The sequence below is a fragment of the Heterodontus francisci genome, chromosome 23 (genome assembly GCF_036365525.1).
Source record: "Heterodontus francisci isolate sHetFra1 chromosome 23, sHetFra1.hap1, whole genome shotgun sequence".
In the NCBI taxonomy this organism is placed as follows: Eukaryota; Metazoa; Chordata; class Chondrichthyes; order Heterodontiformes; family Heterodontidae; genus Heterodontus; species Heterodontus francisci.
Window position 1 is genome coordinate 37833589 of NC_090393.1, and position 19980 is coordinate 37853568.

At 45.5% G+C, this 19980-nt stretch overlaps 1 pseudogene; it reads right to left on the bottom strand.

The window, feature by feature from the left end:
• LOC137382919 (merlin-like) overlaps window positions 1–19980 on the bottom strand; it is an 80361-nt pseudogene that overhangs the window by 50930 nt on the left and 9451 nt on the right.

Consider the following 19980-nt stretch of genomic DNA (forward strand, 5'->3'; position numbering starts at 1 on the left):
AATGGGTGAAATGGCCTCCTTCTAAACTGTATGATTCGAAATGGTGATAGCTGTTTGAATGTGAATAATGATGAAAATACAGCACTGCAGAACAACACAAGAGTCTCACACACGACCTGTTAGACTCAATGATGTAAGAGCAATTGTGCATTGGGTAATAAATTATGAGGACCTGGGATACTGTGGAAGGCCATGGAACTAAGAAACATCTGCAACTAAGATAGAAAAATGAATCAATATTTTTAGACCTTGCCCCAACTTACTCAATTAAAAAATAGGCTCAAACTACTCTCCCCTGCCTCCTCCACCCTTACCTACAACAGCATGCGAGAAGGTCATGTACTTTGTCATTAAGACTGCGACTGTCCATTCAACTGCCTCTGCCGCTTCCCTCCCTTCCCCCAGCCACCAGGCCAAACATCCCCTAAGTTTCCCCCCTACCCTAGCCCTGAACTCGCATCTATCTCCAGTTTCTCTCCTATCCCTCCCATGCCCTCCCTGAGTTTATCTTGCCCACGAGACCCACCTCTTGCTCCCTCAACCCTATTCCCACCAAACTGCTGAGCACTCAACCTCCTTTCCTGGACTCCATGTTAGTTGATATTGTTAACAGTTCTCTCACCTCAAATAGTGTGGCCCTCCTCTTCAAATCTCCCGCCAACACCCCTCTCCTAAAAATAAAACACCCTTGAGCCCTCTGTCTTTGTAAACTACCTCCCCACCTCTGACTTCCTTTTCTAATGTCCCTGAATAAGTTGTCGCCTCAAAAATCCAAGCCCATTTTTACCACAACTCCATGTTTGAATTCCTCCAATCAGGTTTGCGGCCCTGCAACAATACTGGAAAGGCTCTTATCAAAGTCACAAACAGACTTTCTTATGACTGTTCTACATGAGGCTGCCAACTTTCTGTCTTCAGAACATAGGAACAAAGGAGAAGGAGTAGGCCATTCAGTCCATCGAGCCTGCCCTGCCATTCAATACGATCATGGCTGATCATTCACTTCAATGCCTTTTTCCCACACTATTCTCATATCCCCTTATGTCATTTGTATTTAGAAATCTGTCAATCTCTGCTTTAAACTTACTCAATGACTGAGCTTCCACAGCCTACTGGGGTAGAGAATTCCAAAGATTCACAACTCCCTGAGTAAAGAAATTTCTCCTCATCTCTGTCCTAAGTGGCTTCCCCCTTATTTTGAAATTGAGTCCCCTGGTTCTAGACTCCCCAACCAGGGGAACATCTTAGCTACATCTACCTTGTCTACCCCTTTAAGTATTTTGTAGGTTTCAATGAGATCACCTCTCATTCTTCAAAACTCTAGACAATACAGGCCCAGTTTCCCCAATCTCTCTTCATAGGACAGTCCTGTCATCCCAGGAACAAGTCTGGTGAACCTTCATTGCACTCCCTCTATGGCAATAATATCCTTCCTAAGGTAAGGGGACCAAAACTGCACACAGTACTCCAAGTGCGGTCTAAACAAGGTTGTATATAATTGAAGCAAGACTTCACTACTCCTGTGCTCAAATCCTTTTGCGATAAAGGCTAACATACCATTAGCCTTCCTGATTGCTTGCTGCACCTACATGTTAGCTTTCAGTGACTTATTGACAAGGACACCCAGGTCCCTTTGTACATCTGCACTTGCTAATCTCTTACCATTTAAGAAATACTCTGCACATCTATTCCTCCTACCAAAGTGGATAATCTCACATTTTTCCACAGTATATTCTATCTGTCACATTCTTGCCCACTCACAAAGTCTATCCAAATCCCCTTGAAGCCGCTTTGCATATTCCTCACAACACACATTCCCACCTAGTTTTGTGTCATCTGCAAACTTGGAAATACTACGTTTGGTCCCCACATCCAAATCATTGATATATATTGTGAACAGCTGGGGCCCAAGCACTGATCCTTGTGGTACCCGACTAGTCACAGCCTGCCAATGCGAGAATGACCCATTTATTCCTACTCTCTGCCTTTCTGCCTGTTGATCAATCCTTAATCCATGCCAGTATATTACCTCCTATCCCATGTGCTTTAATTTTGCTAACCAACCTCCTGTGGGGGACTTTATCAAAAGTCTTCCAAAATTCCAAGTATACTACGTCCATCAACTCTCCTTTATCAATTCTGTCAGTAACATCCTCAAAAAACTACAACAGGTTCGTCAAACATGATTTCCCATTCATAAATCCATGTTGACTATGCCCAATCAGATCATAATTATCCAAGTGTCCATTTATCACATCCTTTATAATAGAGTCTAGCATTTTCCCAATGACTGATGTAAGGCTAACAGGTCTGTAATTCCCTGTTTTCTCTCTCCCTTCCTTCTTAAATAGTGGGGTGACATTTGCGACCTTCCAATCTGCAGGAACTGCTCCAGAATCTATAGAATTTTGGAAGACGATCACCAATGCATCCACTATCTCGATAGCTACCTCTTTCAACACTCTGGGATGTAGAATATCAGGTCCTGGGGATTTATCAACCTTCAGCCCCCTTAATTTCTCCAATGCAACCTTCTTACTAATACTAATTTCCTTCAATTTCTCATTCTTATGCCAAAATCATGGTGTGAGGGTCCATATTTGCTCGCAACTAGTTTAAGAATTTCACATTGGGCTCCTGCAGCCAGCAACAAAAGCAGACATTCGTCTGATCAGCTTGCAGTGACTTTGAATTCTGATCCCACTAGTTAAAGAAAAATTGCAATACCAAATAGCTTTGACAAAAAAATTTTCAACTCCAGTTGCATGAAACATTGTAAATAAATTGTATTATTATACACATATCAGGCTGATGTTGAGCAACTCAAACCAAGCCTGACAGGTCACAGAAGACAGATCAGATTACACCTATGCTGCAGAAATTGCAATCCAGGCCAAACTGAAAATCCACCTTCCAAAGAGCTCTCGTTTTTTTCTCAATCAGACTTTTAATATTACACATTGCTACTTTTTTAATCCAGTCTAATTTATTGCCTACCTGTTTCCTAACCTTCTCTTCCCTTGCCTGGGTTTTCATTTGTTGGACCTCCAAAGAGTCCACTCTTCGCCTTTGCATGAACAAGTCATGCGGCTGAATTTTACCCTGGTCGGACGGGAGCTGTCCACCGACCGAAAAGTTGGTGGCGATCCTGCCTCTGCCTGGCCTGGGGAACCAGTCCCGATTTTATGGTCGCCAGGCCCCTCATAGGTCCATCTCATTGAGGCAGGAAGTCCCGCCTAATGGAGCTGTCAGCCAATCAGCAGGCTGGCAGCTCTTAGCCCCCAGCAGCACCACCGGGGGCGCTGGCCATTGCTCAGACTGCAACCCAGCTTTGCAAAGAAGAGGAATGATCTCACTGGGGGTGATCGGTCCGGCCCCGGCAAGGTAAAGGTGGTCGGTTGTGGGGGGAGGGGGAAAATCAAGGGGCGTTCTGGATCTTGGGGGTGGTTGGGGCATCGGGGGTAGCCCTCCATTGGGCACAGGGTGCCTGACCAGGAGGGCCCCCCAGCCCCAGGTCATCAGAGAGCCGCCTGCTTTTGTCAGGCAGCTTTTGTCAGGCCTGGACCACCCAACCAGCCAAGGGTACAATCCCCGTGGTGGCGGGAAAAGGCCCTTAAGTGGCCGTCAATTGGCCACTTAAGGGCCTTGATTGGCCTGGGGTGGGTGGGCCATTTCCCGCCGTCACCACCTCAATAAAAACGGCGGCGGAGGCGGGAGTGGATCGGGAAGGGCCGCCCGAGCCTCCCACTCCATTTTATGCACCCCCCACCACCCGTAACCAGGGAGGACGTAAAATTCCGGCCATGGCTTCCAATACAAAGATGCAAAACCTAAAGTATGTGAGGAATATTATTTTAAATCAGTATCTGAAAGTTACAGACAATTCTGGAAATACTCAGCAGTTCAGCCAGCATCTGTGAAGAGATAAACAAAGTTAACATTTTAGACCGATGACCTTTCATCTAAACATATGAAAGGTCATCAACCTGAAGCTTTCTCTCTCCACAGATGCTGCCTGACCTGCTGAGTATTTCCAGCACTTTTGTTTTTTATTTCAGATATCCAGCATCTTGAGTATTTTGCTTTTGTCTGAATGTTTACCTCTGATTGAGAAAATTATCAAATCTTTATCATTCTAAAATCTCTAGTTGTTGCTCCATAAGCATTTTTCAGCATCAGCTGTGATTCAGCATTGATAAATAATATATAATATAAAAATGTTGACATGATACCTTTTCTACCCATTACTCAAGCATTTCCCAAAACAATAAGTGCTGCCAATTGTCAAAATACTAAAATCTAAATAACAGATCTTTGAAAATTGAACAATTAGAGGAATAATTACTTGCCATTGTTGACCTCGTCAGCAGACGTGGTCTCTTCAGAATACTAGAAAAGATTGGATGTCCACCAAAGCTACTAAGTATCATCACCTCATTCCACGACAATATGAAAGGCACAATTCAACATAACGGCATCTCATCAGACCCCTTTCCTATCCTGAGTGGCGTGAAACAGGGCTGTGCTCTCGCACCCACACTTTTTGGGATTTTTTTCTCCCTGCTGCTCTCACATGCGTTCAAGTCTTCAGAAGAAGGAATTGTCCTCCACACAAGATCAGGTGGCAGGTTGTTCAACCTTGCCTGTCTAAGAGCGAAGTCCAAAGTACGGAAAGTCCTCATCAGGGAACTCCTCTTTGCTGACGATGCTGCTTTAACATCTCACAGTGAAGAGTGTCTGCAGAGTCTCATCGACAGGTTTGCGGCTGCCTGCAATGAATTTGGCCTAACCATCAGCCTCAAGAAAACGAACATCATGGGACAGGACGTCAGAAATGCTCCATCCATCAATATTGGCGACCACGCTCTGGAAGCGGTTCAAGAGTTCACCTACCTAGGCTCAACTATCACCAGTAACCTGTCTCTAGATGCAGAAATCAACAAGCGCATGGGAAAGGCTTCCACTGCTATGTCCAGACTGGCCAAGAGAGTGTGGGAAAATGGCGCACTGACACGGAACACAAAAGTCCGAGTGTATCAAGCCTGTGTCCTCAGTACCTTGCTCTATGGCAGCGAGGCCTGGACAACGTATGTCAGCCAAGAGCGACGTCTCAATTCATTCCATCTTCGCTGCCTCCGGAGAATACTTGGCATCAGGTGGCAGGACCGTATCTCCAACACAGAAGTCCTCGAGGCAGCCAACATCCCCAGCTTATACACACTACTGAGTCAGCGGCGCTGGAGATGGCTTGGCCATGTGAGCCGCATGGAAGATGGCAGGATCCCCAAAGACACATTGTACAGCAAGCTCGCCATTGGTATCAGACCCACCGGCCGTCCATGTCTCCGCTTTAAAGACGTCTGCAAACGCGACATAAAGTCCTGTGACATTGATCACAAGTCGTGGGAGTCAGTTGCCCGTGTTCGCCAGAGCTGGCGGGCAGCCATAAAGGTGGGGCTGAAGTGTGGCGAGTCGAAGAGACTTAGCAGTTGGCAGGAAAAAAGACAGAAGCGCAAGGGGAGAGCCAACTGTGTAACAGCCCCGACAAACAAATTTTTCTGCAGCACCTGTGGAAGAGCCTGTCACTCTAGAATTGGCCTCTATAGCCACTCCAGGCGCTGCTCCACACACCACTGACCACCTCCAGGCGCTTACCCATTGTCTCTCAAGATAAGGAGGCCAAATTGCTTTTCCATTATGAAAAGTTTTCCACACATATAGAAATGAAATTACTCAAACAATGTATAACCTCTCCTGTATATATTAAACCCAGGACCAAGAGGCAGTTCTTACTGCATGTGAAGCAAATTCCTCCCAAAAAGGGAAATTAGATAAAGTTTGCCACAATTGTGGAAGCAGACAACCCAGCCAGAAGCTAATATCTGTTTGCTGAGATCGGGGGCTGAATTTTAAGAGCCCTCCAATGTCAGGGGTTATGGCGGGGGGGCGGGGGGGACCTGGAAAATTATTCCGGGAGAGTTCCACCTCGACCCCTGACACCAAGAAGGTCCCGCCGCATTTTACCGCTCGGCAACAGGGCCTTCATTTTAATATTAAAATTAATTTAAGACATGTAAATAAACCTACCGGGTCCAAACGGCCATCCCATGCCAAGATTCCGACCACTAGCCGGAACTCCGGTGCCTTCAGAATTCCGTTTGGAGTTCCAAGGCAAGACACTGGTGGGGATGAGGAAGAAGTGAAATTATCAGGGTGGGGATGGGCGGAAGCAGGAAAAACACTTTTTATTGGCTGTGGGGAATTTGGGAAGGGTTTGAAGTGCAAATGTGACGGGGTTGGGTGGGGGCAAGTTTGGGTTGGGAATAAAGTTAATTTTCGTGATATAGGCCAATAAAAAAAACATTGCGGGGGGGTGGTGGGGGAAGGGCCTCCAGCTTTTAATTTTTTTTAAAGATAATGCACAGAAATATAACTTTAAAAATGAAATTTTTTCCTAAGGGCTTGAAGCCCTTTAAAAATGGAACCAGCGTCTGCGGGGTGATGTCCGCCGCCGTTGCCGTGGACGGAGTGACCACCCCCTCTATGTCATTGGGGGCAGCCATTTCTTCCCCCTCCATTTAAATGAGCCCCCGCTCGAAATATCGCGGGGACTCAGTAGCACGCAAGTCGTGCATGCGCCCCGCCTTCTTTTTAAGCTTGCCACTGAGGTCTTCCATAATTATATGAACAAGAATATTGTGAAAAGCATATCTAGGCTGACACGCTGATTTTCCTCCGAGAAATATTCAGTATTGGAACATTTTCATTTTACAATATTGTAGAAAAAAACTACAGTATGTTCAACTGCAATAAAAGGCAAGCAAAAAGTTCAAAAGTTTTATTTTTAATAAATGCTGTTTGATATAAAATTCACACAAAATATTGAAGTGACACTGTATTGATCTTAAATAGATACATTTTATAATTGATTTGCGTTATACTGTTGGTTGCCTAAGATTAAATTTAAGGCCTAAACAGTTTGAAAATAATATTTTAGCTTGTTTCTTAGAACATTATTGGATTTTCAAAGAACACCTGTTTTCAAGGGCTGTTTGAAATAGGCTCAGTTTTCATCTACCCGCAGATAGAATCCATTTGATGAAACACCAAAGCCATATAGTAAGCAATTTGAGTAAAAGCAGCCCAGAGAAATAAATCACAGAGATTTCAATTCTCACCTAATACTGCACATCATTATAATATCAACAGATATTGGATTACTGGCTATCTTACTTACCAACTTATTGACTCATCATTTTGAAGAATTAGACTTGAAAACATCAGTCTTTCTGTCTAAAGGTTTGATAGCAAACTGGAAAAGAACATATTCATTTAAATGAATGAGGAAATTCTCCTTCAATTGAAGTTGCAAAAAGAGGCCTTTGTGAATTATTATATATAATTATAATTATATTATCAATCACTTAATTAATAGTCTGCCACAACTGCTCACTATTCCAGGATCCAGAAAGCACATTGACTACGCCCAGCTCTACCTCACTCTTCCCCTGTTGCTGAACTATCAGACTGCTTATCTGACATATGGTACTGGATGAACAGAAATTTCCACCAATTAAATATTGGGAAGACTGAAGTCATCATTTTCGGTCCCCCCCCCCTTCAAATTCCCTACCCTAGCTACTGACTCCATTCCTCTCCCTGGCAACAGTCCAAGATTAAACAGTCTGTTCGCAACTTTGGTGTCACATTTGACCCACATTTCACTAAAGCCACCTATTTCCGCCTCCGTAACATTGCCTGATTTTGCTCTTGTCTCAGCCCATCTGCTGCTGAAACCTTCATTCATGCCTTCATTACCTCTAGACTTGACTACTCCAATGCATGCCTGGCTGGTCTCCCATATTCCAAGCCCCGTAAACTTGAGGTCGTCCAAAACCCTGCTGCCTGTGTCTTAAATCACGCCAAGTCCCATTCACCTATCACCCCTGTGCTTGCTGAGCTACATTTGCTCCCGGTCAAGCAACATCTTGATCTTAAAGTTCTCTTCCTTGTTTTCAAATCCCTCCATGGCCTCGCCCCTCCCTCTCTCTGTAATCTCCTCCAGTCCCAGAAACCTCTGAGATATCTGCATTCCTCTAATTCTGGCCTCTTAAGCACCCTGATTTTAGTCGTTCCACCATTGGTGCCGTGTCTTCGGTTGCTTAGGCCCTAAGCTCTGGAATACCCTCCCAACACCTTTTCACCCCTCTACCTTGCTTTCCTCCTTTAAGACACTCCTTAAAAACCTACCTCTTCAACCAAACTTTTTGTCATGTGATCCAATATCACCTTATGTGGCTCAGTGTCATATTTTGTTTTATAATGTTCCTGTGAAGCAGCTTGGAACGTTTTATTACATTAAAGGCTCTATATAAATATAGATTCTTGTTGTTGATCATCCTGTAAAATCAAAATAATCCCTGGTTTCTGTTCTTTACTGCAAACCATCTTCTTAAATAACTCTAGCCATCCTCACCTCCAACAGCAAGTGTGAGGAGCTCATGGATTTCTTTACACTAAAGATTAGGACCATCTGATCAGTTGCCTCTGCCACTTCCCTCCCTTCTGCTTGTCCACTGAGCCAAACCTCCTCTAGATATCCTCCTGCCCTTGCTCTGAACTCACATTGTTCTCTAGTTTCTCTACTATCTATCCTCATGCCCTCTCTGAGCTCATCTTGTTCACCTCCTTCACTCTCGACCCTATCCCCACTAAACTGCTGATGACTCAACTGCCCTTCCTGGCTCACATGTTAATTGATATTGTTGACAGTTCTCTCTCCTCTAAGACCTCTCCACAGTCATCCTGCTGGGTGGGACTTCACTTGCTTGATTCCATTCTTAACTATCTAATCTTACCCAGAGAATCAGCTGCAATCGCTTCCTTTCCCACTCGTGTGCCATTATGTCTGGTGTCCCTCAAGGATCTATCTTTGGCCCACTCCTATTTTCCATCTACATGTTGCCCCTTGGCAACATCATCTGAAAACACAGCATTACTTTTCACATGTACGTTGACAACATCCAGCTCTACCTCACCACCACCTCTCTTGACCCCTTCACTGTCTCTAAATTGGCAGGCTGCATGTCTGACATCCAGTACTGGAGAACAGAAACTTCTTCCAATTAAATATTGGAAAAAATGAAGCCAACATCTTCAGTCCTCATCACAAACTCTATTCCCTAGCCATCTACTCCACCCCTCTCTCTGGTAACTATTTCAGACTGAACTAGACTATTCACAACATTGATGTCATATTTGATCCTGAGATGAGCTTCCGACCACATATCCACACCACCACTAAGACTGTCTATTTCCACCTCTGTAACACCCCCCCCCCCACCCCGATTCTGCCCCTGCCTCAGCTCATCTGCTGCTGAAACCCGCATCCATGCTTTTGTTACCTCTGGACTTGCCTATTCTGACGCAGGCCTCCCAGATTCTACTATCCGTAAACTTGAGCTCATCCAAAACTTTGCTGCCCATGGCCTAACTCACACCAAGTCCCATTCACCCATCACCCCTGGGCTCACTGACCTAGACTGGCACCAGGTTAAGCAAAGTCCCGATTTTAAAATTCTCATCCTAGCTTTCAAATTCCTGCACAACCTCACCCCTTCCTTTCTCTGTAATCTCCTCCAGCCTCACAACTCTTTGAGACATCTGCACTCATCTAATTCTGGTCTTTTGAGCATCCCCAATTTTAACCTTTCCACCATTTAGTGGCCATACCTTCAGCTGCCAACACCCCAAAGCTTTGGAATTCTCTCCCCAAACCTCTCCACCTCTTTATTTCTCTTTCCTCATTTAAAGATGCTCTTTAAAACCTTCCCTCTTTGACCAAGCTTTTGGTCATCTGCCCTATTATCTCCTTATGTGGCTAGGTGCCGAATTTTGCTTTATAATGATCCTGTGAAGTGTCTTGGGACATTTTGTTACATTAAAGGCACTATAGGAACAAATCGTTGTTGTTTCATATTTGCCAATTCAATAGGGCTTGTGAAATTGCCTGTAGTTGATTTTCACTAAATACTTTAGGCACTTCAGAGGTAAAGAGATGGCCATGATGGTGTCTTAAGCTGAAACGCCAGTTCATCTCACATTTAGCGCAAGATGCCATTTGGTAAAGCAGTTAAAGTCAGCATTATTAACAGCCCCCAGAGGATTGTTAAGAGGCTGATTGACAATTAGATTGCCTACCAGTGCTCATTAAAGAGGCTGCATGCCATTTCGGTGAATAATGTTTCATTTAACAACCACTTCTAACAGTGACCAGCTGAATAGGAGTAAATACCTAAAAACAGTGAGTGCTGTGCGACTCTACATCTTATAGGATGCACCTGGAGAAATGGTGTGCTTGGTCACTAAAGGGTCCCCCTTGGTCTGCAAGAGAACAGAAACCAAGACTTGAGGCCAGGCGGAGCTGCACAAGAGAGTGACAGGAGGGCAAGGTAGACTGCTTCCTCCTTGCCGATCAAGTTCATCCTTCCACCTCTCGACTTCCTCCACCAGGACCTCCAGAACCTATGTGGCCCTCTCACTCAATCCCTGAACCATCCTGAAACCCGTTCAGCACCTGTTTTCACTTTTTCACCCCCCCAACCCCTGACTTTATAATAGCAAATGAGATATTGGGCTGAAATTTATAGTCCCGCCGCCGAGACTGGCAGCGGACAAAAACAATGGCGGCCCGTCCGCGCAGGTCGTACGTCACAGAGCTGCCGCGATATTAAGAGCAGCGGCTTATTTAAAGAGCCGTGTCGGATTGCCCACCCCGATGATGTGGAGGAGGCAGGAGGTCTGACCCCGGCAATGGCATTAGCTGCCTTTACGCAGGTGCTTACACCATTTTTAAAGGGATCCAAGTCTGATTGTTAAATGTAAATATTTAAAGACGAATTGATTTTTAAAAATTAAATAAATTTATCTTGCCCCTCTCCCACCCTCCCCCCCCCAATAACCATAGAATTAATTACTTTCCCTCTCAACCCCCTCAGAGCACTTAGCTTGTCCACCTGACTTTCCTCCCCCAAAGTGCATAAACTTTACACTATAACCCTTCCCATCATCCCCTACACCAATGACATGGCTTTGACCCCGCTCCCCCTCCGCACTGAAACACTTACCTGCTCTCCCCCCTTCACCACCAGTGTTCCAGCTAGGTTCCCCGGATGGGATCCGAAGGCGCGGGAGTGCCGGCCGTACACTAGGACAGATGGCGGGAGCGTGAGGTCATTAATTTGTTTATTTAAATGTAATTTAAATATTTAAATTGGGCTCCTGTTGCCGAGCGGTGGTGGGGTGGGGGCAGGAGTGCCAAGAGGCCTCGCCACCACCGGCAGTATCAGGCCAGGCCTTCCCAGCGTCGAGGTCCGTGGTGGGCCTCTCTCGGAGCAATTTTCCGGCCCCCCCCGCCCCACCATGACCCCTGAGGCCGGGAGTGGAGGGGGGGGTCTGTAAAATTCAGCCCCTTCTGTCTGGTTGCTGTTTAGTGATGGGAAATTCCAACCAAACAAAAAACACATAAAACTATAAAAGCAAAAGGTGCACTACACTTCCATTCAAAAAAAATCCCCCACAAAAAATAAACACATGTAGTATATATGTCAAAGTCTAGTACCTGACCATCATACCCCAGGCATCACATTCTTTTTTTTAAAAAAAGCCAATTATTGACTTGCAACCTGAAATTTATAAGCAATTTACTGACCTATAATTCACCTGACAAAGTCATAAGCACCTAGAATTACCTGGATCCTTGAATACTTGAACAATGACATTAAATAGATAGGCCAGTTAGCAGCTAAATATCACAACAGCACTCTTGACCCTTGACTACCTAGAATGCTGGAAGATCTGCTAGTCGCTCAGAAAATATAATGGTAATTCAGGACGTCAAAAGAATTTTCCATTTTCCCCCTATTTTAATTATCTCCTGTGTAATATTACTTGTTCCTTTGATATGTGAACTATTGTAAGACTCACAGAACTCCAAGCAATAGCCAAAGAAAGCGTGGATTTTTATTATATTTTAACTGGAACATATATATATATATATATATTATATAATATAATATAGTCCAGAGTGTCTGCAGCCACGGCATGCGGTAAGTCCATTGAGGTGAAGAAGGAGCTGCGGGACCCGAGAGAAGTCCTGTGAAAAGGTGCCCCGAACACCCAAAACATCCACGAACGGCCCCCCCGGCCGCAACTTCAAAGCGCCCGCGGGAGATGGCTCGGAGAGCATCTGCAGCGCACTGTCGGCAATGCTGCATGCCTTTATTTAAACCACTGCAAAAAAAAAACCCTTAGCAAATGTAATCACCTCTAAGTCTGCCAAATGATGCTTCACCTCCCGAAGGACGTGGATGAGCTTTCCGGACGTCGATGGTGGGCACTGAGGAAATGGCTTATTACCTGCACCAGATTCCACCCCCCCTCCCCCCACCTTTACCCCCCTTCCACCCCCCCCCCACCCCCGTCCCCTTCCCTGCTCCACCCTCTCAGCTCACCCCCTCACAACCCCGTCCCAGCCCGCCCCCCCCTCGCACCATCTTCACCCCGCACCCCCTTCCCCTGCACCCCCCCCCACCCCCTCCCTCTACCCCTCCCCCTTGCATCCCCTCCTCCCACCGGCACCATCCTACACCTGTGTAGGGGCCCCAACAACCCCACTGCCTTGTGGGCGTCTCGGGAGAGACCAAGGCTAAGGGAGTAAACCCTAACAGAAAATCCGGAGCGGAACCCCGTAGGCGGTCATGTGTCACCTTTGGCATGTTTCCGGCAGTTCCTGCAGCCATACTGGTGCCAAACGTCGTGTCCTGCACTCCTTTGGACCCCACCAGAAAGGCCGAGAGGGGGGTTTTGACGACTGGGCAACTCTCAACCTCCATAAATTTGCCCAGGCATGCGCCATGGAGAGGTCACTCCATAGTTGCCTCACAGCGACTAAAACAACACGGAAGGCAGCAGTTACGGGTTATAAGTCCAGATAAATTGGCGTAGAAACTGGGCGCCACGGGTTGCCTTTGTCGGTGGGAGAGGTCATTGCACCTCACTGGACAGCTACCGCCCGCCTCAAACCGGGCAGCCCCCGGTCAATAAGGTTCTGTCCCGCCACAGTCTGCCTGCTTCAATGGGTGCTTGGAGCTCAGGGTCATTGCCCGAAAGGTGGACTGATACACCGCACCAAACAACATGAAAAAAGGAAAGAAGGTACCAGCCCTTCGCTTTGCAAGCTGGAACGTCAGAACTATGTGTCCTGGCCTGTCGGAAGACCTTACACAAATCAACGATTCTCGGAAGACCGCCATCATTAACAACGAGCTCAGTAGATTCAATGTGGACATTGCAGCACTTCAGGAGACTCGCCTCCCCGCGAGTGGCTCTCTAGCAGAGCAAGACTACACCTTCTTCTGGCAGGGCAGGGATCCTGAAGAACCAAGACAGCATGGAGTGGGCTTCGCCATCAGAAACTCCTTGCTCAGCATGATAGAGCCTCCCTCAAATGGCTCGGAACGCATACTGTCCATCCGACTGCTCACCACCTCTGGTCCAGTACACCTACTCAGCATCTATGCTCCAACACTCTGCTCCGCACCTGAAGCTAAAGACCAGTTCTATGAACAACTCCATAACATCATTAGCAGCATCCCCAACACCGAACACCTATTCCTGCTGGGGGACTTTAATGCCAGGGTTGGGGCCGACCATGACTCATGGCCCTCCTGCCTTGGGCGCTATGGCGTTGGAAGGATGAATGAGAACGGGCAGAGACTGCTTGAGTTGTGTACCTATCATAACCTCTGCATCACCAACTCGTTCTTTCACACTAAACCCTGTCACCAGGTTTCATGGAGGCACCCAAGATCACGTCATTGGCACCAGCTAGACCTCATTGTCACAAGGCGAGCCGCCTTAAACAGTGTTCAAATCACACGCAGCTTCCACAGTGCGGACTGCGACACCGACCACTCCCTGGTGTGCAGCAAGGTTAGACTCAGACCAAAGAAGTTGCATCATTCCAAGCAGAAGGGCCACCCGCGCATCAACACGAGCAGAATTTCTCACCCACAGCTGTTACAAAAATTTCTAAATTCACTTGTAACAGCCCTTCAAAACACTCCCACAGGGGATGCTGAGACCAAGTGGGCCCACATCAGAGACGCCATCTATGAGTCAGCTTTGACCACCTACGGCAAAAGTGCGAAGAGAAATGCAGACTGGTTTCAATCTCATAATGAAGAGCTGGAACCTGTCATAGCCGCTAAGCGCATTGCACTTTTGAACTACAAGAAAGCCCCCAGCGATTTAACATCCGCAGCACTTAAAGCAGCCAGAAGTACTGCACAAAGAACAGCTAGGCGTTGCGCAAACGACTACTGGCAACACCTATGCAGTCATATTCAGCTGGCCTCAGACACCGGAAACATCAGAGGAATGTATGATGGCATGAAGAGAGCTCTTGGGCCAACCATCAAGAAGATCACCCCCCTCAAATCTAAATCGGGGGACATAATCACTGACCAACGCAAACAGATGGACCGCTGGGTTGAGCACTACCTAGAACTGTACTCCAGGGAGAATGCTGTCACTGAGACTGCCCTCAATGCAGCCCAGCCTCTACCAGTCATGGATGAGCTGGACATACAGCCAACCAAATCGGAACTCAGTGATGCCATTGATTCTCTAGCCAATGGAAAAGCCCCTGGGAAGGACAGCATTACCCCTGAAATAATCAAGAGTGCCAAGCCTGCTATACTCTCAGCACTACATGAACTGCTATGCCTGTGCTGGGACGAGGGAGCAGTACCCCAGGACATGCGCGATGCCAACATCATCACCCTCTATAAAAACAAAGGTGACCGCGGTGACTGCAACAACTACCGTGGAATCTCCCTGCTCAGCATAGTGGGGAAAGTCTTTGCTCGAGTCGCTCTGAACAGGCTCCAGAAGCTGGCCGAGCGCGTCTACCCTGAGGCACAGTGTGGCTTTCGTGCAGAGAGATCGACTATTGACATGCTGTTCTCCCTTCGTCAGATACAGGAGAAATGCCGTGAACAACAGATGCCCCTCGACATTGCTTTCATTGATCTCACCAAAGCCTTTGACCTCGTCAGCAGACGTGGTCTCTTCAGACTACTAGAAAAGATCGGATGTCCACCAAAGCTACTAAGTATCATCACCTCATTCCATGACAATATGAAAGGCACAATTCAACATGGTGGCTCCTCATCAGAGCCCTTTCCTATCCTGAGTGGTGTGAAACAGGGCTGTGTTCTCGCACCCACACTTTTTGGGATTTTCTTCTCCCTGCTGCTTTCACATGCGTTCAAATCCTCTGAAGAAGGAATTTTCCTCCACACAAGATCAGGGGGCAGGTTGTTCAACCTTGCCCGTCTAAGAGCGAAGTCCAAAGTACGGAAAGTCCTCATCAGAGAACTCCTCTTTGCTGACGATGCTGCTTTAACATCTCACACTGAAGAATGCCTGCAGAGTCTCATCGACAGGTTTGCGTCTGCCTGCAATGAATTTGGCCTAACCATCAGCCTCAAGAAAACGAACATCATGGGGCAGGATGTCAGAAATGCTCCATCCATCAATATTGGCGACCACGCTCTGGAAGTGGTTCAAGAGTTCACCTACCTAGGCTCAACTATCACCAGTAACCTGTCTCTAGATGCAGAAATCAACAAGCGCATGGGTAAGGCTTCCACTGCTATGTCCAGACTGGCCAAGAGAGTGTGGGAACATGGCGCACTGACACGGAACACAAAAGTCCGAGTGTATCAGGCCTGTGTCCTCAGTACCTTGCTCTACGGCAGCGAGGCCTGGACAACGTATGCCAGCCAAGAGCGACGTCTCAATTCATTCCATCTTCGCTGCCTTCGGAGAATACTTGGCATCAGGTGGCAGGACTATATCTCCAACACAGAAGTCCTTGAAGCGGCCAACACCCCCAGCTTATACACACTACTGAGTCAGCGGCGCTTGAGATGGCTTGGCCATGTGAGCCGCATGGAAGATGGCAGGATCCCCAAAGACACATTGTACAGCGAGCTCGCCACTGGTATCAGACCCACCGGCCGTCCATGTCTCCGTTATAAAGACGTCTGCAAACGCGACATGAAATCGTGTGACATTGATCACAAGTCGTGGGAGTCAGTTGCCAGCATTCGCCAGAGCTGGCGGGCAGCCATAAAGACAGGGCTAAATTGTGGCGAGTCGAAGAGACTTAGTAGTTGGCAGGAAAAAAGACAGAGGCGCAAGGGGAGAGCCAACTGTGCAACAGCCCCAACAAACAAATTTCTCTGCAGCACCTGTGGAAGAGCCTGTCACTCCAGAATTGGCCTTTATAGCCACTCCAGGCGCTGCTTCACAAACCACTGACCACCTCCAGGCGTGTATCCATTGTCTCTCGAGATAAGGAGGCCCAAAAGAAAGAAATATAATATACACACACACAGAGTTACTGCATGAGCTACATCTAAACACATCTCACTCTGTCGGACTACATCCACAACTCCCTGGTCATGTGTGATATAACATTACTTCATCTGGTGACCTTCACTTACAGATTCTTAAGGTGGTCCTTCCCCTAACATTTTAGGGATTTCAACAACAACTATAGTTCTTTCTGGTATGGAAATGTTTCCCTAACCACTCCTGTCTTTACTTGTCCTCTTATTCCTATCCTATGCTTCATTCTCTTAATTGCCACAGCCGTGCATTCACTCCCTTTCCAGAGCTCTTGTTCTTTACTTAATCCCTCTTTTGTGATTATTTTAAGATTTTTTCTACTGCATATCAGTGCAATTTTCTCAAGCCATAATTAACTACTTAATGCCCTTCAACACTTTTGGCACTTGTGTGATATACACGTTAAAGATTTTTCCAAGAATATAATTGTTTAGTATTCCTTGGTGTTAGATTTTTCCCATTACTGACATCCTTGGAACCATCAGCGATGAGCTCCAATGTGCAGGGAACAAGTGGAGGTCACAGAACAAAGAAAATACTCTTAACAGGACTGAAAAGAGACAGCGAGAGAAGAGGAAGAAAACAATTGGTAGATATGAAAAAGGCAGAATTTTAAAAAAAGATTTAAAAAGCATTCAAATAATCAGTAATGATGAGGAGGAAAAAGTGAGAAATACAGTACCAACAAAGTAGGAAGCAGACACATTAAGAAGTATTTATTTTGCCCCTCCAATGAGATTTCATGACTCAAATTGTGGGTTAATGATGGCTTGCTATCTCTGACTATTGCGCACTTGATGGACTAGATAGTATTTTCTAATTCTTCTTTTATCTTTTAAATTTAGAGACACAGCACTGAAACAGGCCCTTCGGCCCACCAAGTCTGTGCCGACCATCAACCACCCATTTTATACTACTCCTACATTAATCCCACATTCCCTATCACATCCCCACAATTCTCCTACCACCTACCTACTCTAGGGGCAATTTACAATGGCTAATTTACCTATCAACCTGCAAGTCTTTGGCTGTGGGAGGAAACCAGAGCACCCGGCTGAAACCCACACGGTCACAGGGAGAACTTGCAAACTCCACACAGGCAGTACCCAGAATCAAATGTAGGTCGCTGGAGCTGTGAGGCTGTGGTGCTAACCACTGCGCCACTATGTACAAGTGTAAATATAGAGAAGCTATGTTATGTGGGCTTCACTCAATGGGAGGGTATAATGGAGAATTGTGTAGTGTCCAGCCTCAGGAGGTTGGAAGAACAGCCTTGCACCACTTGTAGCATTCTATTTCACACTACTTGGGCTTGGCACTATGTAGTGCTGTGTGTCTGTTGTGAATGTCCATTAATTTCTATTTTCGTAATTCTCTCATTTTTCTTCTCCTCATTGTTTACGGGCGATGTCTTCTTGTTTACGATGCCAGGAACCAATTTGCCAGCATCTGAGTCAGAGTCACAGTGCTGCCTCAGAGAAGGAACAGCAATTCTGGAAACTCAAAGTGCGGTATGTAAAAATCAGAAATTGCATTCCAGACCCCAGCCTATCCACAAGCCCTGTCATGGAAGACATACAAGTGATATTAAAAAATTCATCATGTCCCAAAACAAAGCAACAACTTGCCTCTTTATCACTATAGGAAATATTATGAACTTCATTCCATGGAAAAGATATTTTAGGTGTCAGTTTGATCTCAGGATCATAAATATGAAGGCCAACGGCATCAACTCCAAGCAGCAAAGCTGTTCCCTTCTTGTTCTAAAAATGGAAAAGATAACAATTGCACAAGTACAGCATGGAAATACAATTGACTAAAACTAACAATAACTATAACTGTACAAAGGAAATAGAATGAAGATTTTCTCCCAGAACTTTTCCAAGTGGCATTATATTACTGAATCTTAGCCACTATTGCAGGAGTTACTTTTCCAAATATAGCATATTATCTATGAATTGATTGCATTTGTTATCTACTTAATATATACCAATTCTCTTTAAATACTACCATACCATAAAAGTAACACTGAATAACTCCACTTACTGATATATATCAATTAATTCCAGTTCCCCTATGATACTTGTGCTTTCTATTTACAGATTATACATAGATTTTATTTTACATAAGTTTAAACTTCTTATTTAACTATTAACTCGGATTAGTAAAACAGCACCATAAAAACACAAACATAACTTTTATTTTCAGTTATCATGACACATAATTTTCACGGAGAGCTAGTAGACTGGGAGGTTTACATTCTCTGCCATGATATATGCGGTCACATTTTTAAAATATTTCTCTACTGCACAGACTTCAACTCAGAAGAGATGATTGTGGTGGGAGAGGTATAGTGAGGGCGCTAGGCTCCCATTCTTATTTCCTACCAGCACTGTTTGCCATTGCTTTTTTCACTTTATGGCATAGCACTGAAATAATAATAAATTAAATATTCATCAGGTGGCACGTAGCAATGTAAGTAAAATATCAACTTTAATCCATAATGTTAAGAATTACAATTATACTGGAATAAAATCTTGTCCATTACCAAGTCAAAGGATATTAAGATTTGTGCTCCTTAATGATAAGACTAGCAACTATTTTTCATTCATTACTAATACACATAGAATCTACTGTCCACTTTATTCAGGATAACAAACATTTCAAGGAAACTCCTCGAATTAGCACAAAAGAATCATCAATTTCATCATTTTGGCCAGAATTGTATTCACGTGGCAGCGCGTTTGAACTCGGCAGGGTGCCCACATTCAGCCGCCGCCGAGCCCCCGCGATATTACGCGCGGGTTTCATTAGCATCACTGCGATGCGCCGCCCCTCCCACACACATTATGTGGGGGAGGCGGGATATCCTGCGCAGTAAGGAACCTTTTGACAGCTGTGCAGCAGGTGCTGGGTCCCTATTTAAAGTGCCCCAGCACCTGTTTCCTGACAGCTGTCAAAGAAATACTTGCCTCACTGTTGAAGAGTGGGGTTACAGCCTGACATGCTGAGTTTCCCCAGCACTTTCTGCTTTGCTACCACATACTTACCCTGCTATGTCCCAGCGGCCTGTGAAGTTGCAATCCTCTTCTTCCACTCAAGTGTTACATTGCTTCTTGTAAGGCGTGCGGCATCTGGGTGAATAAACAATTTCTCATATTCCAGGACGTGAGACTTAAATGTACCATAAAAGGCAAATACACAACAGAAATAAATTGAAGAATACTGACATAGTATGGGCTTCTGATCATCTGACTGTGAAAAGCCGCAGACTAATAAGCATTTGGAATCTGTATTAATTTCTCTGCTAACTGTTATGTGAAAAGCCATGTAACTGCAATTAAATGATCTTTGTAAGAAAACAGGAAAATATGTTCATTTTCTAGCTGCATTGCCAACAAGAAATATTACACCGGTAACTATGATAGCTGCTGCAGAAGCAAAGTGTTCATGAACATATGTTGATGTGTAATAATTAAGAAACCATGACAACAGTACAGA